This window comes from Callithrix jacchus, chromosome 11 (assembly GCF_049354715.1).
Source record: "Callithrix jacchus isolate 240 chromosome 11, calJac240_pri, whole genome shotgun sequence".
In the NCBI taxonomy this organism is placed as follows: Eukaryota; Metazoa; Chordata; class Mammalia; order Primates; family Cebidae; genus Callithrix; species Callithrix jacchus.
This window is the reverse complement of record NC_133512.1, coordinates 72,600,220-72,627,500: the sequence shown is the minus strand read 5'-3', so window position 1 is coordinate 72,627,500 and position 27,281 is coordinate 72,600,220. Positions and strand designations below refer to the sequence as shown.

The 27,281-nt window shown below is 40.5% G+C and overlaps 1 protein-coding gene and 1 pseudogene across 2 annotated transcripts in view; one reads left to right on the top strand and one right to left on the bottom strand.

The window, feature by feature from the left end:
* Window positions 1-27,281, bottom strand: part of GSAP (gamma-secretase activating protein) — a 251,535-nt gene that overhangs the window by 219,042 nt on the left and 5,212 nt on the right. The window lies entirely within an intron of this gene.
* Window positions 9,242-10,573, top strand: LOC100392335 (elongation factor 1-gamma pseudogene; annotated as a pseudogene).

The window sequence follows — 27,281 nt, the reverse complement described above, 5'->3', positions numbered from 1 at the left end:
ATACAGGCAGCACTTCATGGTGATTATCAGCATCAATGTTACTGTCAGGCAAACCTGAAGTTACCTTGTGTAAGTTATCTAAGCTCTTTGAATTTCAGTTGCCATATCTATAAAATGGGACTGAAAAATCATACCTATTTCACAGGAGGTGATTTGCAATAGGTGATTTGCAAATTAAATGAGATAATAAAGCTGGGTGCAGTGGCTCACCCCTGTAACCCCAGTACTTTGGGAGGCCAAGGTTGGTGGATCACCTGAGGTTGGGAGTTGGGAGACCAGCATGGCCAACATGATGAAACCCTGTCTCTACTAAAACTACAGAAAGTAGCTAGGCACAGTGGCACACACCTGTAGTCCCAGCCACTTGGGAGGCTGAGGCAGAAGAATCGCTTGAACCTGGGAGGTGGAGGTTGTAGTCAACTGACATCCTGTCACTTCACTCCAGCCTGGGCAACAGAGCAAGACTCTGCCTCAAATAATAAATCAATGAGATAATATAAGGAAAGCATACAGCAATGTTTGGCATATAGTGTTTGTTCAAAACAGCTGATTTCTTTCTCTTTTTTTTTTTGTCCTTAAACAGTATTTACTTGATGCTTCACTTATAAATAATATACTGGTATATTATTTAGTATATGTTGTAAATTGAAGGTGTCATAGGCTTATGATTAAGGTTCAGTTCACTGTGGCACTGTTTACAATAGCAAAGACCTGGAACCAACCCAAATGTCCAACAACGATAGACTGGATAAAGAAAATATGGCACATATACACCATGGAATACTCCGCAGCCATAAAAAGCGATGAGTTTGTGTCCTTCATGGGGACATGGATGAATCTGGAAACCATCATACTCAGCAAGCTGACACAAGAAGAAAACCAAACACCTCATGTTATCACTCATAGGCGGGTGTTGAACAATTAGAACACGTGGAGACAGGGAGGGAAGCATCACATACTGTAGTCAGTTGGGGGCGGCTAGGCGAGCGACAGCGGGAAGTGGGGAGCATGGGGAGGGATAACAAGGAGAGAAATACCAGATATAGGTGATGGGGGGATAAAGGCAGCAACAATCCTGCATGATCTGCACATGTACCCCAGAATCTAAAGTACAATCCAAAAAAAAAAAAAAGAGTTCAGATTCTAAAATTTAAATGCCTGTGTTCAAATATCAACTCTGCCACTTACATGCTATGTGACCTTGGGTATTTGTAAATTAGAATAAATAGCTAATTCATAGAGTTGTTATCTGCATTAATTCAAATGAAATAATGCATATAAAGGATCAAAAATGTTAACTTCTATTACCATTCATTAACTATAAAAATCAATCATCTAACATTGCATTTAGTGGCAGACCAACAAAAAAGAGGCACTGTTCTCTTTCTACTTCATCACTCCTGCCTTATTTTATTTGTTCTGCAAAATATCCTAAGGTGGAGGTACATCTTCATTAGGCCATGTATATCAAATATAAAAGACTCCGTTCATTCATTATTCTTTTCTTAAAACCTGCATTATGTTAGTAGATTCCTACCCATTCTTCAAAGCACAGCTAAGATATCCCCCCTCTGAGACTGGCACCAATATTTCTTCCATTTCCCAGAAAGAACCAGTCTCTCCCTCCATTTTTACTTAAATAGTAACTCAGAATTAGCAGTATTTATTTATACAGGACTTAATATCAACAATCATTTCCTTGTTTGTTTGTTTTCTCCTATTGGGATGGAGCTTATAAAGGATGTCTTATTCTGCAGCATATTCTTCGTATTTAGTTTTAGTCCAACTGATTTCTATTTTGTACTTGGCTTCCCTCTTTTGTGAAGTCCATGCTTTTCTCATTTGGGACATCTTTCACTTTTTTGAAACAGATTGAACCTACAACTTGGCTTCTTGACTCTGTCAATTACATGGCTTATTTATTCATTTTCTAAACTCATCTTGCTTCTTACTTAGCACACACTTATTTTAGATAGTGACTTTTTTTTTTTTTTTTTTTTTTTTTTTTTTTGGAGACAGGGTCTTGTTCTGTTGCCCAGGCTGGAGTGCAGTGGTGTCACAGCTCACTGCAGCCCTGACCTCCTGGGCTCAAGCAATCTTCCCACCTCAGCCTTTTTGAGTAGCTAGGACTACAGGTGTATACCATCATACCTGGCTAATTTTTTAATATTTATTTTTGTAGAAATGGGTTTTACTCTGTTGCCCAGGTTGTTCTCAAATTCCTGGGCTCAAGCAACCCAAAGTTTTTTTTTTTTTTTTTTTTGAGATGGAGTCTCATTCTGTTGCTAGGCTGGAGTGCAGTGGTGTGATCTTAGCTCACTGCAACCTCTGGCTCCCTGGTTCAAGCGATTCTCCTACCTCAGCCTCCTGAGTAGCTGGGACTACAGATGTGGACCACCATGCCCAACTAATTTTTGTATTTTTTTTTTAGTAGAGTCAGGATTTCACCATGTTGGCCAGCATGGTCTCCATATCTTGACCTCATAATTTGCCCACCTCTGCCTCCCAAAGTGCTGGGATTACAGGCATGAACTGCTGCACCCAGCCAATGGTGACATTTTAAAAGGTCTATTGGCCTTAGTTTGGAGATTGAGGAAGAAATGGTTAGTTGACTCTTATTCTCCCTCCCTTCTATGACAAGAGAAACCCCAATTTTCAGTGAGCACATGATGACCGAAGTTAAAGACTACTTTTCTCAGAAACTCCTGCAAATGAGTATGACCCTATAGCTAATTTATTACCAATGATAGATGTGTGTCAATGCCCTCCACACAAAACCACAGGAGTATGCTAGTGGTTAAATAAGGTGGGTTTACTGCTTGGAGAGAACACATACCATGGGGAACTACGGGTGTCTCCGTAAAGAGAGTACAAGAAAGGCTTTACATAACATTTGCCTTGCTTTAGGTGATTTTAGGAAGGGCTGAAGGAACCACAGCTTTACTCTGGATTGGATGCCATCAGGAGGCAAGAGCAATTCCATGATTGGGAATGTTAAAATATTATCAGGGGAAATAATGAAACACAGTTAAAGCTATAATTGGTAACAAACCATATTAGGTAAAATAGGGAGATGTTTGGTCACTTTGCAGTTTGGACAACGTTCATGTTTTTGTCTGAATGCAGGTATAATTATGGTATAGTTTTTTGTTTATATTGATCCATCATGGTAACAGCATGGCTTTGTCAAATGTTGGTATTCTTTGCAATTGCATATATTTAATAGGAAAACACCAAGTTTTACTGTGACTGTTAGGGCAGCTCTCGGATGTCAGGTGCTGTTTTTCTTTCTTTCTTTGAGATAGAGGCTTGTTCTGTTGCCCAGGCTATAGTGCAGTGGCACGATCTTAGCTCACGGCATCCTCCACCGCCTAGGTTCAAGTGATTCCCCTGCCTCAGCCTCCTGAGCACCTGGAACTACAGGCACAAACCACCACGCCTGGCTAATTATTTTATATTTTAATGGAGATAGAGTTTCACTATGTTGGCCAGGCTGGTCTCGAACTCCTGACCTCATGACCTGCCCGCCTCAGCCTCACAAAGTGCTGGAATTATAGGCATGAGCCACCGTGCCCGGCTGAGAAATGCAAATCAAAATCCAAACCACCGTGAGATACCATCTCACACCAGTCAAAATGGCTATTTTTTTTTTTTTGAGACAGAGTATTACTCTATCAACAGGCTGGAATGCAGTGGTGTGATAGCTCACTGCAACCTCTGCCTCCCAAGTTCAAGCAATTCTCCTGCCTCAGCCTTCCAGGTAGCTGGGACTACAAGCACGTGCCACCACGCCTGGCTAATTTTTTGTATTTTTAGTAGAGATGGAGTTTCACTGTGTTAGCCAGGATGGTCTTGATCTACAGACCTCGTGATTCGCCTGGTTCGTCCCCCCAAAGCGCTGGGATTACAGGTGTGAACCACTGTGCCTGGCCCAAAATGGCTATTTTTAAAAAGTCAAAAAATAACATGCTGGTGAGACTGTCAAGAAAAGAGAATGCTTATATACTGCTGGTGGGAATGTAAATGAGTTCTGCTACTGTGGAAAGTAGTTTGGAGATTTCTCAAAGAACTTAAAACAGAACTACCACTCAAACCAGCAATCTCATTACTGGGTATATATCCAAAGGAATATAAAGTATTCTACCATGAAGACACATTCCCGATTATTGAGAGAAGATGGCGCGATAGGAGTGACTCAGGATTGCAGCTCTCAGTGAAGACGCGGAGGGCGAGTGGAGCCCGCATTTCCAGATTGTTGCCCACAGAACGGGGAAATTCCTAGGTGTAGGAGAGACACAGGACGCCAGTGCAGCTGTTTCGGCTAGCGCGGCCGTTTCAGCCGGTGCCGCAGCGCAGCGGCACTCTGCACAAAGCACGAAATGCACTGGTCTGGGTGCCCTGTTAAACCGGCAATCTGAGATTTGGGAGGGCAGATTAGCATATCCATCTGATTAAACAGGACTTGGACAGTGAGCCAGGCCAGGAGATTCCCGGGAAGCGACCTTTGAGCCGGCGCAGTGGGTTGCTGCACAAGAAATCACACAGATCCCGGTGCCTTATCAGCAGGCGACTGAAACACCTGGGAGAGAGTCAAACGTTCAACTTGAAAAGGGAAAAAAAGGGCTCTGAGGCAGGGAGCCAGGTGATCAGGCTCCACGGGTCCCACCCGCACAGGGACAAACAAAATGACGATTCGAAATGCTCGGGGTTGAGACTTTCACTGCGGGCATGGGTGAACCCAGGACGATGCAGCTTGGTGGGGGCAGGGCGTTCGCCATTACCGAGGCATTCCTGTCCCTACTGAGGTACACTCATATTGCTGACGCAGCCTGCCGTTGCCGAGGAAACCTGCCATAACAGAGAGACTTCGCCAACAGGGCGGAGCCCACGGCAGCAGGGCGGAGCCCAGGGCAACAGGGCGGAGCCCCAACAGGCAAATAGTGACTAGATTGCCTCCTAGCTGGGCAGGACAGTGCAACAGATACTCATAAAGAAAGCCCTAACTCCACGAGACAGAGCATCTGAGGAAAAAAAGGGGTTTTATGAGTTGTGTTGCAGCAGACTTAAACGTACCTGCCTAACAGCCCTAAATGATTAACGGAGCTCACAGCTCAGCACTTGAGCCCCTATAAAGTACAGACCGCCTCCTCAAGCAGCTCCCTGACCCCTGTATATCCAAAGAGTCACCTCAAAAAGGACTGATCAGACTGACGTTTGGTGAGCACCATTCGGGGACAAAGATAGCAGAAGAAGAAACTGGTAGCATCCCTCACTGTTCTGCAGCTGCTACAGGTGTACCCCAGACAAGCAGGGCCTGGAGTGGACCTCAACAGCCATACAGCAAAGGGGCTAGACAGAAGGAAAACTAAGTAACAGAAATATTTCATCATCAACAAACTGGGCGTCCATTCAGGGACCCAATCGAAAAGTCAGCAACTACTCAGACGACAGGTGGATAAACCCACAAAGATGGGAAGAAACCAGCACAAAAAGGAGGAAAACACCCGAAACCAAAGCACCTCACCTCCTACAAAGGACCAAAACTCCTCACCAGCAAGGGAACAAAACTGGACAGAGAATGAGTGTGATGAAATGTCAGAATCAGACTTCAGAAGGTGGGTAATGAGAAACTTCTGTGAGCTAAAAGAACATGTTCTAAATCAATGCAAAGAAACTAAGAACCTTGAAAACAGATTTGAAAAAAAATTCGAGGAAATGATAACAAGAATGGACAACTTAGAGAGGAATATGAACGAACTGAAGGAGCTGAAAAACACAACACGAGAACTTCATGAAGCATGCAAAAGTTTCAACAGCCAAATTGAGCAAGCAGAAGAAAGAATATCAGAAGTCGAAGATCAACTCAATGAAATAAAATGAGAAACCAAGATTAGAGAAAAATGTGCAAAAAGGAACAAACAAAGTCTACAAGAAATGTGGGACTATGTGAAGAGACCTAACCTACGTTTGATAGGTGTACCTGAATGTGACAAAGAGAATGAATGAAAGCTGGAAAATACTCTTCAGGATATTATCCAGGATAATTTCCCCAACCTAGCAAGGCAGGCCAATATTCAAGTCCGGGAAACACAGAGAACACCACAAAGATATTCCACAAGAAGAGCAACCCAAGGCACATAATCATCAGATTCACAAGGGTTGAAATGAAGGAGAAAATACTAAGAGCAGCCAGAGAGAAAGGTCGGGTCACCCACAAAGGGAAGACCGTCAGACTCACAGCAGATCTCTCGGCAGAAACTCTACAAGCCAGAAGAGAGTGGGGGCCGATATTCAACATTCTTAAAGAAAAGAACTTTCAACCCAGAATTTCATATCCAGCAAAACTGAGCTTCAGAAGTGAAGGAAGAATAAAATCCTTTGCAAACAAGCAAGTACTCAGAGATTTTGTCACCACCAGGCCTGCTTCACAAGAGCTCCTGAAAGAGGCACTACACACAGAAAGGAACAACCAGTACCAGCCATTCCAAAAATATACCAAATGCTAAAGAGCATCAACAAAATGAAGAATCTGCATCAACTAACGGGCAAAACAGCCAGCTAGCATCAAAATAGCAGTATCAAATTCACACATAACAATATTAACCCTAAATGTAAATGGGCTAAATGCACCAATCAAAAGACACAGACTGGCAAATTGGATAAAAAACCAAAACCCATCGGTGTGCTATATCCAGGAAACCCATCTCACATGCAAGGATACTCAAAGGCTCAAAATAAAGGGATGGAGGAAGATTTACCAAGCAAATGGAGAGCAAAAAAAAAAAAGCAGGAGTTGCAATTCTTGTCTCTGATAAAATACACTTTAGAGAAACAAAGATCAAAAGACACAATAAAGGTCATTACATAATGGTAAAAGGATCGATACAACAAAAAGAGCTAACAATCCAAAATACATATGGACCCAATACAGGAGCACCCAGATATATAAGGCAAGTTCTTAACGACTTACAAAGAGACTTAGACTCCCACACAATAATAGTGGGAGACTTTAACACTCCACCGTCAATATTAGACAGACCAACCAGACAGAAAATTAACAAGGATATCCAGGGCTTGAACTCAGACCTGGAACAAGCAAACCTGATAGACATTTACAGAACTCTCCACCTCAAATCCAGAGAATATACATTCTTCTCAGCACCACAGCACACCTACTCTAAAATTGACCACATAATTGGAAGTTAAGCACTCATCAGCAAATGCAAAGCAACTGACACAATAACAAACAGTCTCTCAGACCATAGTGCAATCAAGTTAGAACTCAGAATTCAGAAACTAACTCAGAACCACACAGCTTCATGGAAACTGAACAACTGGCTCTTGAATGTTGACTGGATAAACAATGAAATGAAGGCAGAAATAACGAAGTTCTTCAAAACCAACGAGAACGAAAACACAACATACCAGAATCTCTGGGACACATTTAAAGCAGTCTCTAGAGGAAAATATATAGCAATAAGTGCCCACATGAGAAGAGTGGAGAGATCCATAATTGACACCCTATTGTCAAAATTGAAAGAGCTAGAGGAGCAAGATCAAAAAAACTCAAAACCTAGCAGAAGACAAGAAATAACTAAGATCAGAGCAGAAATGAAGAAGATTGAGACACGAAAAACCCTTCAAAAAATCAATAAATCTAAGAGCTGGTTTTTTGAAAAGAACAACAAAAAAGACAGACCACTAGTAAGACTGATAAAAAAGAAAAGAGAGAATAACCAAATAGATGCAATAAAAAACGATAAAGGGGAAATCACCACAGATTCCACAGAAATTCAAACCATCATCAGAGATTATTACAAACAACTCTATGCACATAAACTAGTAAACCTGGAAGAAATGGATAAATTCCTGGATACTTGCATCCTCCCAAGCCTAAACCTGGAGGAAGCTGAAACTATGAATAGACCAATAACAAGGTCTGAAGTCGAGGCAGCAATTAAGAGCCTACCACACAAGAAAAAGCCCAGGTCCAGATGGGTTCACAGCTGAATTCTACCAGACACACAAAGAGGAGCTGGGACCATTCCTTCTGAAACTATTCCAAATAATCCAGAAAGAGGGAATCCTTCCCAAATCATTTTATGACACCAACATCATCCTGATACCAAAACCCAGCAGAGACTCAACAAGAAAAGAAAACTTCAGGCCAATATCCATGATGAACATAGATGCAAAAATCTTCAATAAAATACTGGCAAGGCGATTGCAACAGCACATCAAAAAACTTATCCATCATGATCAAGTAGGATTCATCCTGGGGATGCAAGGCTGCTTCAACATACGCAAGTCTATAAACGTAATTCACCACATAAACAGAACCAAAAACAAAAACCACATGATTATCTCAATTGATGCAGAGAAGGCATTTGACAAAATTCAACAGCCCTTTATGCTAAAAACCCTCAATACACTCGGTATTGATGGAACGTATCTCAAAATAATGAAAGCTATTTATGACAAACCAACAGCCAGTATCATACTGAATGGGCAAAAACTGGAAGCATTCCCTCCGAAATCCGGCACTAGACAAGGATGCCCTCTCTCACCACTCCTATTCAATATAGTACTGGAAGTTCTAGCCAGAGCAATCAGGCCAGAAAAAGAAATAAAGGGTATTCAAATAGGAAAGGAGGAAGCCAAATTGTCTCTATTTGCAGACAACATGATAGTATATCGAGAAGACCCCATCGCCTCAGCCCAAAAACTCCTGAAACTGATAAGCAACTTCAGCAAAGTCTCAGGATATAAAATCAATGTGCAAAAATCACAAGCATTCCTATATACCAATAACAAACTTAAAGAGAGCCCAATCAAGAACGAACTGCCATTCACAATTGCTACAAAAAGAATGAAATACCTAGGAATACAACTTACAAGGAACGTAAGGGACCTCTTCAAGGAAAACTACAAACCACTGCTCAACAAAATAAGAGAGGACACAAACAGATGGAGAAACAGTCCATGTTCATGGTTAGGAAGAATCAATATCGTGAAAATGGCTATACTGCCCAAAGTAATTTACAGAATCAATGCTATCCCCATCAAGCTACCATTGACTTTCTTCACAGAACTGGAAAAAAACACCATGAACTTCATATGGAACCAAAGAGAGCCCGCATAGCCAAGTCAATTCTAAGCAAAAGAACACAGCAGGAGGCATCACACTACCGGGCTTCAAACTATACTACAAGGCTACAGTAATCAAAACAGCATGACGCCCCTTTCTTTGCAGAATCACCATGGCGGCTGGGACCTTGTACACGTATCCTGAAAACTGGAGGGCCTTCAAGGCCCTCATTGCTGCTCAGTACAGCAGGGTCAGGTCTGCGTGCTCTCCGCACCACCCCACTTCCACTTTGGCCAAACCAACCGCACCCCTGAATTTCTCCGCAAATTTCCTGCCGGCAAGGTTCCAGCATTTGAGGGTGACGATGGATTCTGTGTGTTTGAGAGCAATGCCACTGTCTACTATGTGAGCAATGAGGAGCTTCAGGGAAGTACTCCAGAGGCAGCAGCCCAGGTGGTGCAGTGGGTGAGCTTTGCTGATAGCGACATAGTACCTCCAGCCAGTACCTGGGTGTTCCCCACCTTGGGCATCATGCACCACAACAAACAGGCCACTGAGAATGCAAAGGAGGAAGTGAGGTGAATTCTGGGGCTGCTGGATGCTCACTTGAAGACAAGGACTTTTCTGGTGGGCGAACGAGTGACACTGGCTGACATCACAGTTGTCTGCACTTTTTTGTGGCTTTATAAACAGGTCCTAGAGCCTTCTTTCTGCCAGGCCTTTCCCAATACCAACCGCTGGTTCCTCACCTGCATTCACTAGCCCCAGTTCCGGGCTGTCTTGGGGGAAGTGCAACTGTGTGAGAAGATGGACCAGTTTGATGCTAAAAAGTTTGCAGAGAGCCAACCTAAAAGGGACACACCATGGAAAGAGAAGGGTTCATGGGAAGAGAAGCAGAAACCCCAGGCTGAGCGGAAGGAGGAGAAAAAGGCAGCTGCCCCTGCTCCTGAGGAGGAGATGGATGAATGTGAGCAGGCGCTGGCTGCTGAGCCCAAGGCCAAAGACCCCTTTGCTCACCTGCCCAAAAGTACCTTTGTGTTGGATGAATTTAAGCGCAAGTACTCCAATGAGGACACACTCTCTGTGGTACTGCCATATTTCTGGGAGCACTTTGATAAGGACGGCTGGTCCCTGTGGTACTCAGAGTATCGCTTCCCTGAAGAACTCACTCAGACCTTCATGAGCTGCAATCTCATCACTGGAATGTTCCACTGACTGGACAAGCTGAGGAAGAATGCCTTCGCCAGTGTTATCCTCTTTGGAACCAACAATAGTAGATCAATTTCTGGAGTCTGGGTCTTCCAAGGCCAGGAGCTTGCCTTTCCACTGAGTCCAGATTGGCAGGCGGACTACGAGTCATAAACATGGCGGAAACTGGATCCTGGCAGCGAGGAGGCCCAGACGCTGGTTCAATAGTACTTCTCCTGGGAGGGGGCCTTCCAGCATGTGGGCAAAGCCTTCAATCAGGGCAAGATCTTCAGGTGAATATCTCTTGCCATTGCCTTGCTGCCTGTACCTGCCCTTCAGGGAGATGGGGGGGTCATTAAAGGAAACTGAACACTGAAAAATAAAATAAAATAAAAAACAGCATGGTACTGGTACCAAAACAGAGATATAGACCAGTGGAACAGAACAGAGGCATCGGAGGCAACACAACATATCTACAACCATACCATCTTGGATAAACCTGACTAAAACAAGCAATGTGGAAAGGATTTCCTGTTTAATAAATGGTGTTGGGAAAACTGGCTAGCCATGTGCAGAAAACAGAAACTGGACCCCTTCCTGACACCTTACACTAAAATTAACTCCAGATGGATTAAAGACTTAAACATAAGACCTGGCACCACAAAAACCCTAGAAGAAAATCTAGGCAAAACCATTCAGGACATAGGAGTAGGCAAGGACTTCATGAACAAAACACCAAAAGCATTGGCAACAAAAGACAAAATAGACAAATGGGACCTAATCAAACTCCATAGCTTCTGCATGGCAAAACAAACAGTCACTAGAGTGAATCGGTAACCAACAGAATGGGAAAAAATTTTTGCAGTTTACCCATCTGACAAAGGGCTGATATCCAGAATTTACAAAGAACTCAAACAGATCTACAGGAAAAAATCAAACAAGCCCATTCGAAAATGGGCAAAGGATATGAACAGACACTTTACAAAAGAAGACATACATGAGGCCAACAAACATATGAAAAAATGCTCATCGTCACTGGTCATTAGAGAGATGCAAATCAAAACCACATTGAGATACCATCTCACGCCAGTTAGAATGGCGATCATTAAAAAATCTGGAGACAACAGATGCTGGAGAGGATGTGGAGAAAAAGGAACACTTTTACACTGTTGGTGGGAGTGTAAATTAGTTCAACCATTGTGGAAGACAGTGTGGCGATTCCTCAAGGCCTTAGAAATAGAAATTCCATTTGACCCAGCAATCCCATTACTGGGTATATATCCAAAGGACTATAAATCATTCTACTATAAGGACACATGCACACGAATGTTCATTGCACCACTGTTTACAATAGCAAAGACCTGGAACCAACCCAAATGCCCACTGATGATAGACTGGACTGGGAAAATGTGACAAATATATACCATGGAATATTATGCAGCAATCAAAAATGATGAGGTCGTGTCCTTTGCAGGGACATGGGTGAATCTGGAGAAAATCATTCTCAGCAAACTGACACAAGAACAGAAAATGAAATACCACATATTCTCACTCACAGGCAAGTGATGAAAAATGAGGACACATGGACACAGGGAAGAGAGTACTACACACTGGGGTCTATTGGGGGTAATAGGGGAGGGACAGCAGTGGGGGGAACAGGGGAGGGATAGCCTGGGGAGAAAAGCCAAATGTGGGTGAAGGGGAGGAAGGCAGCAAAACACACTACCATGTGTGTACCTATGCAACTATCTTGCATGTTCTTCACATGTACCCCAAAACCTAAAATGCAATAAAAAAGACACATTCCCTATCTCAAAAAACAAACAAACAAATAAAAAAAACAAAGACACCTACATTCACATATACTTTGCAGCAATTTTCACAATAGCAAAGAGATGGAATCAACCTAGATGTCCATTGACAGTGGACTGGATTTTAAAAAATGTGGTATACATACAACATGGAACACTACACAGCCACAAGAAAGAATGAAATCATGTTCTTTGCAGCATGGATGCAAGTGGAGGCCATTATCCTAAGCAAATTAGTGCAGGAACAGAAAACCAACCCCCAAATGTTCTCACTTATAAGTGGGAGCTAAACAATGAGTACACACGGATACAAAGAGGGAGAAAATAAGACATTGGGGTTTACCTAAGAGTGAAGGATGAGAGAAGGGTGAGAAGTGAAAAACTACCTATCAGATACTATGCTCACCACTCAGCTGTACCCCAAACCCCAGTGACACACAGTTTACCCATGTAGCAAACCTCCATGTGTACCCCCTGCACCTGAAAGAAAAGTCTGAAGAAAAAAATTTACTCTTGCGTTGTAAGCCTTGAAATATTTCCTTTACTTATTTTTATTCCTTTCTGTGCTTATATTTTAGAGGTCAAGCTTCTTTAGTTATATTGAAAATGCCAATTTTTTGTGAAATTTTTTCTTGTCTCTAATGCATTCAGATATGAAAAAATAACTGTTGTTTGACATCACATAGTAGCTTATCTTTTTCATGAATGTGCCTTATTTCCTCTATTAAGTATTAAATGTCTGAAGGAAATCATGTCTTACACATCTTTGTATTCTACATAGCATCCCACTCAATATTTTTGGGTTAATTGGGTTTCCAAAGTTTGGTGAAACGTTGTGACAATAATTTCAAGCATCAAATCAATTTATCAAGCATTGTAAAAAATATAACACATTAGTATGTATAGAATACCAGGAAGACATTGACAAGCTGTGGTTTTCCTTCTTATATGTACTCTACACTTTGAGGGTGCTAGATACTTTACAGATTGCAGAGATGATTTTCCTGAAGCTACGATTATTCAGTGCCTGAGTATACACTTTGAAGACTACCTATATTAAAAAAAAGTGGTATACATACACCTATTTTCCTATTTTTTAAATATTATATTTCCCATTAATACCTCCAGTGAATGTCGGCTGGGAAAATGAGAGGAAACTCAAGTCAGTTGATGGAGGCTTCCTATTAACAGCTCTGTAGAAAAGTATGGTAGGGAGTTTAAAATTATTATTAAAGATGAAAATAATGAAATAACCTATAGATTGATTAGCTGTACCTGACACATGTTTATTTAAACATGCATAACCTAATGATAGTATTTTTATTCAGAGAGACCTTTGATTAAAGATAACATAGATGAGATAACAAAGTCATTTTTATATCCAGTGACCATACACTCCAGATTTTTCAGAACACTTCCCATTTTAAATATTATGTCTTACTGTTATCAATGTCCAACAGGTCCTACCATGTATCCTGATGCATGACATAACTATGTCACAATATTTATAGGAACATTTAAGACACTTTTGAAGTCTCCTGGTGAACTTCATCTAGGTACTTCCAATAGACATTAAGTAGACTTTAGCAACTGCTCCACAATCCTTCCCAAGAAATTTTACAACTTCATATAAACCTATAGAATAAAACCTCTTGTGTTATCCATTTTGGGTTAATGGAACCACCATTCATGCAGTGGGAAACTGAGAACCATGATTCCTCCCTATCACTCAGCCTTTTCACCCAGTAAGCCACTGTTATGGATTGAATGTTTATATTCCCCTCAAAATTCATGTGCTGACACTCCAACCCCTGATGTGATGGTATGAGGAGGTGGGGCCTTTAGCAAGTAATCAGGTTTAGATGAAGTCATGAGGGTAGAGGCCCCATATTGGGATCAGTACCTTTATAAGAGGAAGGGAAACCAGAGCACCCTCTCTCTCTTTAAGGATACAGTTAAGAAGGTGGCCATCTACAAGCAGAAAGCCCTCACCAAGAACTGAATTTCCTTGTACCTTGATCTTAGCCTTTCTAGCCTTCAGAATAACGAGAAATAAATATCTGTATTTAACCCACCTAGTCTATGGTATTTTTTTATACCAGCCCGAGCCAAGATATTTCTTTATCTTGCACCATTCCTTCACAAGTGGCCTTACCATTTAACCTCCATGGTAAGCCAGAATAGTCTCTGAAAGAGCAAGTAAATTCATGTTCCCTCTCCCTTAGGATAGTCTTTCATGACTCCCCATTGCTGCAGGAAAGGGAGTAAGCTCAAATGTCTGCAGGGATAACTAGGTAACCTAAATATGGAGGGGTGAGCCTGGGGAGACAGAAGACTAGAGAATGCATTTCTTCTTAAAGACATTCAAATTCAAGAAAAAAAATCTACACCAAAGAATATTTGTGGCCAAGACTCCTCCTGTGGGGTGAGAGTTTTAATTATTTTAACTTGTTAGCATGGTAGAACAAGTGTCTTCATTATCTGGATCCTATAAACATACGTCAACCTCTCCAATTATTCTCAACTGTGTACTGCTCTCCAAAATTGCCAAGCATTTTTGCCCATGTCACTTCTTCTGTCTAGAATGTCCTACCAGTGAATTTCTACTCATCCTTGAAGCCTTATCACCTTTGAGAAGTTTCCCCTGACATACCTGAGATTAGTATGAAGAAAATTCTACATTCCAGAACACATATTCACGTGCTGTTAAGATACACAACTCATCTCATTGCTGTAATTAGTTTTTATGTTTGTTTCATCTAAACACCACACACAGAGCTCATGGGAAATGTTGAATTCATCTTGGTATCCCCAGCATTTTACATAGTACCTATGCAGAGGCACTTGGAAAACATGCTGGATAGACAGATGGCCTTCTTAATTAAATGAAATGACTAAACTGAACTGTATTTTAGAAGAACTGCAGTTTTCAACATTTCAAGTATAAAGAGTAGGTCCACCTGCCTACAAAGTGTTGCCAAGTGGAAGCCACTGTCAGAAATGTTTTAAAGATGGACAAGTCTTAGGTATGATTGGTATACTAATTTATGTGAACAAATGAAGTCAAAGGAAAGCACCCTTAGACCGACCTTCTTCCCTCCCCAACCACATGGAAAGAACTTGCATGTTAATGGTCAAAAGTTGGAGCTGGGAGTCAGAGATTCCTGATAGAATTTCAGCGTTACCATCTAAAAACAGCAAAACATCAGGCAAGTTACTTAATCTCTCTAAATCGAATCATCTTTTTAATAAAATAAGCATGATAATAGTACTTACTTCATAGGTTGTTATAAGGATTAAATGAGAGAAAATATGTAAAGCATTTGGTATAGTATCTGGCACACAGTAAGAACTCAACACATATTGATAATTCTGGTAGAATAGTACTTTGAGATATTCACATTTTTCCTCCCTTCATTTTCCTCTTTCTTTCTACATCTCACAAAATTCAAAGAGGCAGCCATGTGTCCACTGTCTCAGGGGAGGCATTACAACATGGTAGAAAGATAAGCTTGTAAGTTTTCTGCCTTTTATTTCCAAAAGTCCTGGAGAGGTTGAGAAGGTTCAAGTACAAAGTATCGTGGCCAAAAATACGGAGAATTTCTCCAAGACAAAAACAAAATATCCCCAGAGAGAAGATGAAGAACAGGCGGTCTACAAATAGGTCTGTATTTATAGGAAAAGAGGAAACTTAGGCTTTACTTCCTGAGCAGAGACTGGGAAGGTGCAAGCCTAGTGAAGGAATACATGGTATGTTGGAAAAAACAGGGACAGAGGCAACCTCATAAGAATTTCCATGCTCAAATGCCTCATGATCATGTAAGCAAGAGAAAACATTTAGACCTAATAAAGCCATGCTGTATTCATTACATATTCTGTATAACAGATTACCATTTAAAAAACTTAGTTAAAACAACAAACATTATCTCACATAGTTTCTGTGGGTAGGGAATTCAGGAGGTGCTTAGCCAGGTTGTTCTGGTTTAGAGTCTCTCACAAGGCTGTAAGTCAAGATATCAGCCCCAGTTGCAGTCGTATGAAGGCTCTGCTGGGGTTAGAGAACCTATTTCTAAGATGGCTCATTCACATAGCTGGCAAGTTGGTGCTGGCTCTTGGTAGGAGGCTTCAGTTTCTTACCATGTGGATCTCTCCATAGGAGATGCTTGAGTACCCTCATGCAAGGTAGCTGGCTTCACCGAGAGAGACATCCAAGAGAACAAGTCAGACATCACCATGTCTTTTCAGATCTAGTGTCACAAGCAACACATCATCACTTCCCTGAATTTTGCCACAAAAACCAACCTTGGTATGATGTGGGAGGAGACAACACAGAGGCGTGAATATCAGGAGGTGAGAATCATTGGTGGCTATCTTGGAAGGCACCACACACGACAAATGGGGTAGCAACTGTCTCAGCTATACTTCTTAATTAGCTGAACAAGACACTATAACAATACCTGACAACTTGGCCATGTGTAAGAGAGCAGAACCTAGAATAACTGGGGGAGGAGAGAAGGCTTAAAGGATTGCTTTTGAGTTTTTTTTGTCAGTTTGGTGGGATTATAGGCACAAAACAGAATTTAAACAATTAGAGAAAGTAAAAAAAGTATTATTTATTGCATATTTAAGTTTATGAAATAGTAGCAATTATCATTATTATTACAAATCAAGGAATAAATGTATTTTTGCAAGTGGTTCAGGGTGGTTCCCAAGTGGTTTTCCTAAGTGGTTCAGGGTGACTCCAGTTCCACTAGGTCAGTAATTCTCAACCTTGTAAATACAGTAGAATCAATTGGGAATATCTTCTGATTTAATTGATTTGGAGCAGGTCCATGGAGCTTCTGATTTAACTGATTTGGAGCAGGGCTTGGGCAATAGTAATTTTTTTTTTTTTTTTTTGAGACAGAATCTCCCATTTTTTTTAGTACGTGTGCTGCCGAAGCGAGCACCATTTTTTCTGACAGAAGTACAGGGGCACAATCTCTGCTCACTGTAACTTCTGCTGCCTGGATTCAAGCAATTCTCCTGCCTCAGCCTCCCAAGTAGCTGGGACTACAGGCATCCACCACCAAGCCTGGCTAATTTTTTGTATTTTGAGTAGAGACGGGGTTTCACCATGTTAGCCAGGATGGTCTAAATCTCCTGACCTCTTGATCTGCCCAGCTCAGCCTCTCAAAGTGCTGGGATTACAGGTGTGAGCCACCACACCTGGCCAGTCATCAGTATTTTTTTAAAGCTCCCTGGATGATTCTAATATGTAACCAAGATTGAGCTCCAATGCCTTATGCAAATTTAAGACCTTCTTGCTAATTCAAATATCTATGATTCTATCAGGAGTTCACCATACAGGAAGCTGGCTAATTCTCCCTACTAACTGCCTGGGATTGTTTTCTTCAGAAACATTGGAAATAGTTCTCAGTAACATTCCACTAGAGAGAGCAGAGCAAGGGCTAAAGTTTGCTTAAAAACAAACAAACAAACAAAAAACAGAACCAAGGGGAGCTCAGTTGCTATTGTATTCTCTAACATAATGCAACTTTGCCTCTTGTCCCTATCACCTTCAGTAACTAGTCAACATTTAAGCCTTACACATCAACCATAATCTCATAATTGCATAATCTTTCTCTCTCTCTCTCTCTCTCTCCTCTCACACACACACACACACACACACCCCTCCACGATTCCTTTTTTTTTTTTTTTTTTTTTGAGATGGAATCTCGCTCTATCACCAGGCTGGAGTGCAGTGGCACAATCTTGGCTCACTGCAATCTCCACTTCTCGTGTTAAAGTGATTCTCCTGCCTCAGCCTCCTGAGTAGCTGGGATTACAGGTGGCCACCACCACACCGAGCTAATTTTTTTGTAGTTTTAGTAGAGACGGGGTTTCATGTTGGCCAGGATGGTCTCAATCTCCTGACCTCGTGATCTGCCCCCCCTGGCCTCCCACAGTGCTGGGGTTACAGGTGTGAGCCACTGCACCCGGCTGCTTCCTCCTTTTTTGTTGTATTCTTGACTTCTTTAATGTATCTGACACTCAAAATACATTTATCTCTAGTATTGCAAGACATACCTCTCTCTAGTTCTTTCCCTACTTCTCTGGCAACTTTATTGTCTTTTGCTAGCTTCTCTTCCTCTACCTGCCTCTTAAATGATATTGTTCTCTAAGATTCTGTTCCTTGTTCTCTTTTGATGCCATTCTATATTGTTTTCCATGGGCAAAACTCACTCCCAGCAGTTCCGTCTACCATCTATTACTGACAACTCTCAGATCTTTATTTTCCAGTCCATTTTTTACTCATGTTCCAGTTCTGCATCTGTAGCTTCCTGTTAATTAAGCTACCTCAAACTCCAAATGCTCAAAATCTTTTACTAATTTTTTTTTAATGAATGAGAGGTTTTTAAGTTGCGCAGTGTAGCTTCGAACACATAGCCTCGCCTCCTCAAGCACCAGGACAACAAAATCTAATCATTAGCCTTCTCCACCCCACCTCTCGACATGCTTCTCCTCCTCCTTTAATTCTTATCTTATTGAATGGCACAATACTTCATTTTTTAACTTGATGGTTTTGTTTTCCCCCAGCTTTGTTGAGATATAATTGACAAATAAAACTTATATGTATTCAAAGCGTACAATGTGACATTTTGGTATGTGTCTACATTGTGAAATGATTTCCACAATCTAATTAACATATCCATGTAAGTATATGAAGAGATCTACCTCTCTTAGCAGGCACCATGATTCTAATCATTTAAGGTAGAAAACAGGAATCATCCCAGAACACAGGCTGCAATCTCCCTGCTTATTTACTGAAGTTGTTTTTATTTGGTCTAGGAAATACCTTAAAAAACTTTGGGCCAAAATTTAAGATTTAGGAGATCGAACATAGGAATATATTCAGGCATCTTTTTAAAAATCGGAAGATGATGAGGCAACACTACACCCTACCTGCATGGAACAAGTGCCTAGAGATGAGTAGCAGATGAGCTCCTGATTCATGTAGTCCTCATAGTGACGACAGGGATGCCAAAGCTCCTTTCATTAATTTCACTTGCCTGGCTCTTGAAATATATTTGAGATCGTGACTTCTCTCCTTACTCCTGGCTCTCACCATACCTCCCTCTACAATTGATGAGGAAGCCCTACATATTCTAGCACTTCTCTAATCTGTCTTCTTCTTCTTCTTCATCTTGATTGCTACATTCTTAGTTCAGGATCTTGATTTTGCTTATATGGAGTATGTAACAGTCTACCTCTAGCTCCATCATTAATCCAGTGCTAACAAACCATTAAAGTGAACTGATATTATTCTCAAGGCCTTCACTGGGTCTCCACTACTTACAACACAAAGTTCAAATTCCTCTGGTACATGGTACTTGGCCATCCATGCCCTGACCCCTGCCCACCACTCTAGCCTTATCTCACACTTTACTGCCACAACAGGTAGTCTATGCTCCACCCCTGCCAACAATGGATTATTTCAAACCTCTGGATCATGTTGCTTTTTATACTTAAAAAAATATCTTCGTGCTACCTACCACCCACTTGGCCCACACAACCACATTCTTAACTTCAGAGATTTGGTTCAAGTGTTACTTTCTCTTTGAAGAATTTTCTACTTCATTCCCAATGCCATAGGTAAAATCACCATTACACTTCCACCTCTATCCCCACCCCACGCCCATCCCCATCCCTCATAAGACTGCTATCCTGGTGACTATAACATATTATTATATCTACTTGTTACTTATTTATATTCCTATTAAATAGAAAATTCCTTAAAATTAGTGGCTATCCCTTATATATCCTTATATTTCTAAGATCCATGCTTAGTGCATATAGCTGCTTAATAAATATTGGCTGAATAAGGATTACTTCAAATGATTACCTGCAAATCACTTGTTCTCTTAAATACGTTGATCATCTTTATGTAACCATATTTATACTGTATCACTGATCTGCTTTTATTCAGGGATTCTACTAAAGTAAACATTTAGCTCAGTTCAAGCAAATTAACTCAATTTTTGAAACAGGAGTTTAAATCAGTGACATGAATTTGTAATAACAATATTTCCTCAGTTTTATTCTTAAGAAATATATCATATATTGCCCCTAATACCTGGGGGCAATATGAAAATTTTATAATTTAAGCTATTATACCAAATGTAGGAGACATATCAGTGTGACTTATGGGTATGGCTTATAAATAACCTCTTAATGAAGAAAAGAATACAACAGAACTTGGCTGGGTGCGATGGCTCATGCCTGTAATCCCAGCACTTTGGGAGGCTGAGGCGGGCAGATCATCTGAGGCTAGTTCATAACCAGTCTAGCCAACCTGGTGAAACCTCGTCTCTACTAAAAATATAAAAATTGGCCACATATGGTGGTGCATGCCTATAATCAGAGCTACTCGGGAGACTGAGAGGGGAGAATTGCTTGAACCTCCAAAGCGGAGGTTGCAGTGAGCCGAGATTGTGCCACTGCACTCCAGCCTGGCCTGGGCAATAAAATGAGACTCAAAAAAAAAAAAAAAAAAAAAAAAAAAGAATACAATGGAACCTTTAAATAACCAATCATGAATCAACCAATTTTACAGCATAAGAAAGAGTAAACGGCACTTCTCCAAATAATACACTTTGTATTATTCTCTGGAAAACCACAGTAATATAAAGTCAAAGGAATTTAAATCTTGAAACTTTCAGATTAAATCACATACCAAAAAAACTGCTCTTGGGAGTTTTAAAGATACTTATTCATTAATAAAAATATATTACGTGCCTAATATGTGCTAGGCACTGTTTTAAACTCTAGGGATGCTACTGCCTTTCTAAACAGGCTGAAGAGATAAGGGAAGCCAGTACAATATACCAGGCTGGAAAACATGAAAGGGAGACCAGGGTTGATTATGTAGCATGTCAAAACAAATGTCATGGCCAGGTGCTGTGGCTCACACCTGTAATCTCAGCCCTTTGGGAGGTCGAGGTGAGTGGATCATGAGGTCAGGAGTTCAAGACTAGCCTGACCAACACGGTGAAACCCTGTCTCTATTAAAAATACAAAAATTAGCCAGGTGTGGTGGCATGTGCCTATAATTCCAGCTACTCAGGAGGCTGAGGCAGGAGAACTGCTTGAACCCAGGAGGCAGAAGTTGCAGTGAGCCAATATCCTGCCATTGCACTTCAGCCTAGGCAAGAGACTAAAACTCCATCTTAAAAAAACAAACAAAAACAAAAACAAATGTCATTTTGCTGAGGAATTGGACAATTTTTTTTCACCAGTACCAACCCATATGTGGCAGTCCTGCTCATGAAGTTTAAATTTTAGTGTGTCTGTAGGGGTGAGGTAAAGGGCAGATCAACAGGCAACCAAAAAATAAGCAGCTGTCCAGGGATCAGTGAGTTCCCTGAGAAAAATAAGACAAGGAAGAGATATGAGGAGTACTGTGGGACAGAGGTACAATTTTAAATTGGGTGGTTAGGTAAAGCCTCACTGAGCAGGTGGCATTTAAGCAAAGAGCTGAAGTAGGGGAGGGAGTGAACATGTGGACACCTGATGGAAGAGTGTTCCGCAGAGAAAACAAGCAGCAGATGCAAACAGAGGTCGTGGGATGGACTTCAGCAAAGGGAGAATCTCAAGAAGGAATGGTATTCACTGAAGAGGGTCAAATGCTGCAGAAGGGTTCAGAACGATAAAAACTAAGAGGCCATGAGATCTGGGAAATAGGAGGTCCTTTAGGAGAAATATGCCAATAGTCAGACTGTTGTGAGTTGCACAAGACAGGCAGTAGTTTGTGGGAGTCGAGCATTTTGTAGGATAAGGAGATTCACTGAAGGGGAAATGACTGATGATAAAGTAGAGGAGATATTTGTAAATCAAGAGCAGGAAGAGACAGAAAAGGGTAGAGAAGGTCAACAGGATCCCAATAGTGAAGAGAAACGAGTAAGTTATAGGGGTAAATTTGTGATTTCCCAATTTCAGTTGGAAAGAAGAAACTGAGTTAAAACTTGGTAACTCCTATTTTTTTCTAAGAATAAAGAAGCAGGGTGTAGGGCTTGAAGAGAGTGGTAAAGTCATGGGAGTAGACCAAAAATGAATAAAAGGGCTGTCTGAACAGCTTTGAGGCCTTTACTGGAAACCATAAATATCTCCCTCATACACACAAACCCACAATTAAAAAGTTCAACTGTTAAAGGTATTGCATGATTAATAGTATGTCTCACAAATTGCTCATTAAAAAAAAAAACCACTGCCTAGACTCATCTGTATGACACATGATACTGGATTTGTGAAATATTATTAACATACTTAAAATAGTATTTATGTAACATATCACAGAAAGATCAGTCAGTGAGAACTACAGAAAGAGAGCAAATTGGAATCTACTGAAGAAACATTAAATACAAAACATTCAGCTAGAAAAAGAAATGAAAAATCTCTAGAAGACAAGTTACTGCTGAAGAAAGATATAAGTAAATATTTCACCAGAATTTTGAAATAATGGTATTTAAAAATTGCCAGAGGGCAGTTAATGATTGCCTTGATAAATTACATAGCTAATTACTTTTAAAAAAAAGGATATATCTAAAGTTTAAAATAAACTATTTTAAAAGTATATTTTGAAAAAGCAACTCGTAGAGCATATTAAATGGAATTAAAATAAGTTTAAACCATAAAATGCTTGCTAACTGAAAACTAAGACTAATGAATAGAACTAGTTATTAATAGTAAACATCTTTTAACAAATTTTCAACTACTGAGCCAGGTGCTGTGGCTCATGCCTGTAATCCCAGCACTTTGAGAGGCCTATGCAGGCGGATTGCTTGAGCTCAGGAGTCTGAAACCAGCCTGGGCCACATGGTTAAACGCTTTGCAAAAAATACAAAAATTAGCTGGGTGTGGTGGCATGCACCTGTGGTCTTGGCTACTTGGGAGGCTGAGGTTGGTGGATCACTTGAGCCCAGGAGGTCAAGGCTGCAGTGAGCCATAACTGTGCCACTGCATTCCAACCTGGGTGACAGAGTGAGACCCTGTCTTAAAACAAAACAAAAAACAAATTTTCAACTACTGAATGAATTGAATATGACTAAAAAATAGGCATCCTGAAACATAATATTAACTAACAAGGTGAGGTAACCATCAAAATGATTTCACTGAATAGAACATAATATGAACATTAGGTGCCTTGTAGAATTCTATGGGCACTAGAAGATTTTTGCATAATATTATAGTGAATCTTGGAAATGAAATTTCCCTTTACAGATTTTAGACTTGTAAAGCTTCTAACAACACCAATTATTTGTTTGACTATATGCTAAATAACAGAGTTGAAAGAAATCTCTACTTTCTAGTTACCAACACAGAAACATGAAGTGCAAGGTTTTCACAGAATAGTGAATATGATAAAAATATAAAATCACATTGGAACTTTAAATACAATTTTTTAACTGCAGTACAATATACCTAACATAAAATGTATCATTTTAACCATTTTTAAGTGGTTAAAAACAATTTTATAGTTCAGTAACATTAAGTACACTAATATTGTTGTGCAACCATTACCACTCCCATTTTTTAAAATCATTTCAAACTATATGTTTTGTTTATATTGTGGTGAAAAACACATAGATTTGCCATCTTAACCATTTTTAAGTGTACAGTTTAATAAAGTATACTTGTATTCACATTGTTGTGAAACAGATCTCCAGAACCTTTTCATCTTGCAAATCTGAAAATCTATGCCCATTAAACTCCTTTTCCCTCCGGCCCCTGGCCCCTGGTAACCACCATTCTATTTTCTTTCTATGAATTTAACCACTTTAGATACCTCAAATAAGTGGAATCATACACATATATACATATTTTAAATCTAAAATATTAGTGGTCACTGAAGAAAAGGGATTTTTTGCTTGTTTGGATTTGCTGATAGTTTGGCCTGACCTCAATCAATAGAGTGAATGAATTTTATATGGCACAGTCATATTTCATAAGCCTTGTTAATGATCCCTTCCTGAATACAGAAACCAATGTCTTCATGTTGAAAAACCACTAATTAGATACTCAGGTAGTACTCGGCTTTGAAGTTATTTATACAATTTTAATTTTTCTTTGAATGTTAAATGAAACAGCACAGGAAGTATGAGACAGAAAAGTTAGAGAACAGGGTGGATTTAATAACTGTATTCTCTTGCAGTTAGTATTTATTATTACTGTATGTGGCCTTTGTTGTGTAACCCTCTTTCTTTTTTTTTTTTTGAGATGGAGTTTCGCTCTTGTTACCCAGGCTGGAGTGCAATGGCGCGATCTCGGCTCACCGCAACCTCCGCCTCCTGGGTTCAGGCAATTCTCCTGCCTCAGCCTCCTGAGTAGCTGAGATTACAGGCATGCACCACCATGCCCAGCTAATTTTTTGTATTTTTAGTAGAGAGGGGGCTTCACCATGTTGACCAGGATGGTCTCAATCTCTTGACCTCATGATCCACCCGCCTCAGCCTCCCAAAGTGCTGCGATTACAGGCTTGAGCCACCGTGCCCGGCTGTTGTGTAACACTCCTCTTAAGTTTTCATTGAGTGGGGAATCACCTGGATTTTGGTTTTCGTTCTGCCATCTATGTGACCTTGGGCAAATACTTTAATTCCTCTAAATTAAGCATTATTATCCTTACTAGTATTCTAATGCATATATGAAGAATATAGGGTCGGGTGCGGTGGCTCATGCCTGTAATCCCAAAATTTTGTGAGTCTGAGGCAGGAGACTTACTTGAACCCCGGAGGTGGAGGTTGTGGTGAGCTGAATTTACACCACTGCACTCCAGCCTGGGGGACAAAGGAAGATTCCTTCTCAAAAAAAAAAGAATATAATAATACCTGACCTACTTATGAGGCAGTGATAAATGAAAAAGCTCTGAAACATTAAGCTTTGAAATCTATATCAAATATTAGAGAAATTTCATTTCTTCTAAACTTCTCTCCATTTTTATGTCTTCTGAAAATTTTGTTACACTAGGAGATTAAAAAGTTATACTCCCTTATTGCCAGTTTCCTATTTATTAAATGACACATTTCAACAAAAAACTCAGATTAAAAAATGGTCAGCATTTGCTGTGACTAGGGCTAGAAAGAAGGAATAAAAAGGATACCAGGATAAACAAGAATTTTCCTAACTTCTCTTTCATTCTCTCCTAACTTCCCACCCAAAAGTCCATCTTAAATATAGTTTAAGAGTATTGGAGAGGACTGAAGGATGCAGAATGAAAGGACAGGTTAATATTAGAAATGCCACTGTGGGAGACTCTCAGGAAAGGTTTCAATCTTCACCTGCAGTTTCACTTAAATCACACCAGGTAAAGAATCATTGTGACTCAGTGGTTGATGCAACAATCTGGAAACTCAGGACCTGCAAGCTTTGGCCATATGTCTGACATTTGTTTTCCACAAGTGAGCTAAATCATGTTCACTCACTGTTCTTTATTTAGCTTTCATCTATTAATGAAGAAAATGACATGAAATTACTTCCCAGGCTTGTGGAAAAAAAAAAAAAGAACAGAACTCACAAAGAGCTATAAAATGCTGTGAAAGCCATAACAAAGGTAGCTTTCGTGAGTATAGATGTGAACATACCCCAAAAGGTAAAATTTTCACACATATTTAAAGCATTAATTTTACCTGAGCTAAGGGGAAATAAGGTACTATGAACATGAAATAAGGAGATCACCCTGAAACCTCTTTTGGATTATTAAACTCCTTTCCACTCATATTTTCACAAAAGTAGTAAGAGAGATTTTTAAAAGAATGAAATTTAGCTTTCTTCTCATTCCTCCTGTACTTACCCAGAGTGATGTAGTGAGTAGAAAAAGGGCCTAACGAGATGAAGCAGGAGGTAAAAAAGTACAATACCCAGAAATCATTAACTCTATTTAACCAGTTATTTTGTGTTTCATTTTTCTTCTTTTTGAGACAGAATCTCGCTTTGCTGCCCAGGGTGGAATGCAGTGGCATCAGGGCTCATTGCAGCTTCAACCTCCCAGGTTCAAGCAATCCTCCCACCTTAACCTCCCAAGTAGCTGGGACTACAGGTGCACAACACCACACCTGGGTAATTAAAAAAATTTTTTTGTAGAGATTGGGTCTCACTATGTTGCCCAAGTTGGTCTCAAACTCCTGGTCTCAAGCAATTTTCCTGTCTCAGCTTCCCACAGTGCTGGGACTGCAGGTATGAGCCGCTGTGCCTGGGCTATTTTGTGTTTTATATGAGCAAGTATATAGTACACCACTGCTGAAGATTATCTCATTAAGCCAGCAACAAGTGGCTTTCCTAAAAGAGGAAACTGATGCTTAAACAGGTTAAGCAACTTAACCTGAACAAGAAATAGAGCAGGTTTTTGAACCTTCATTTCTCTGACTTCAGAGTCCATGCTCTTTATTACTACCATATTGTTTCAAGAAAAGCAGAGTTGGCCGGGTACGGTGGCTCAGGCCTATAATCCCAGCACTTTGGGATGCCAAGGCGGGCAGATCCTGAGATCAAGAAATAGAGACCATCCTGGCCAACATGGTAAAACCCCGTCTCTACCAAAAATACAAAAATTAGCGGAGCATGGTGGTGCACACCTATAGTTCCAGCTATTTGGGAGGCTGAGGCAGGAGAATCGCTTGAACCTGGAAGGCAGAGGTTGCAGTGGGCCAAGATCACACCAATGCACTCCAGCCTGGTGACAGAGCAAGATTCCATCTCTAAATAAATAAACAGAAAGAAAAAGCAGCATTTACTTATGGAATAAATGTCAACTGAACCTCTCCTGAAAGTTTATCAGAAGTCAGGGTACTCTGGAGATTCTCCCTATCTCCCCCATGGCTATATGGGTTATGTTGTGACATATCCACATATTGCTGCCTGTCTGCTTAATGTTCTTTTCTTTCCTTTAAAATGATTTTTTTTTTTTTTAAATTTCATAGATCTGGGGCTTTGCCATGTCAGCCAGGCTGCTCTTGAACTCCTGGCCTCAAGTGACCCAACCATCTCAGCCTCCCAAAGGCTGGACTTACAGGCATGAGCCACTGAGCCCATCCCAATGTTCTTTTCTTGACCAATCAGATCTTTACACTTTCTACACTCTCTTGAGGCTTCAAAACGCTAATTCTACCCCATGGCATACATTCAGCTTTTGCCCTTGCTGCATGACTATTTCTAGTTTCCAA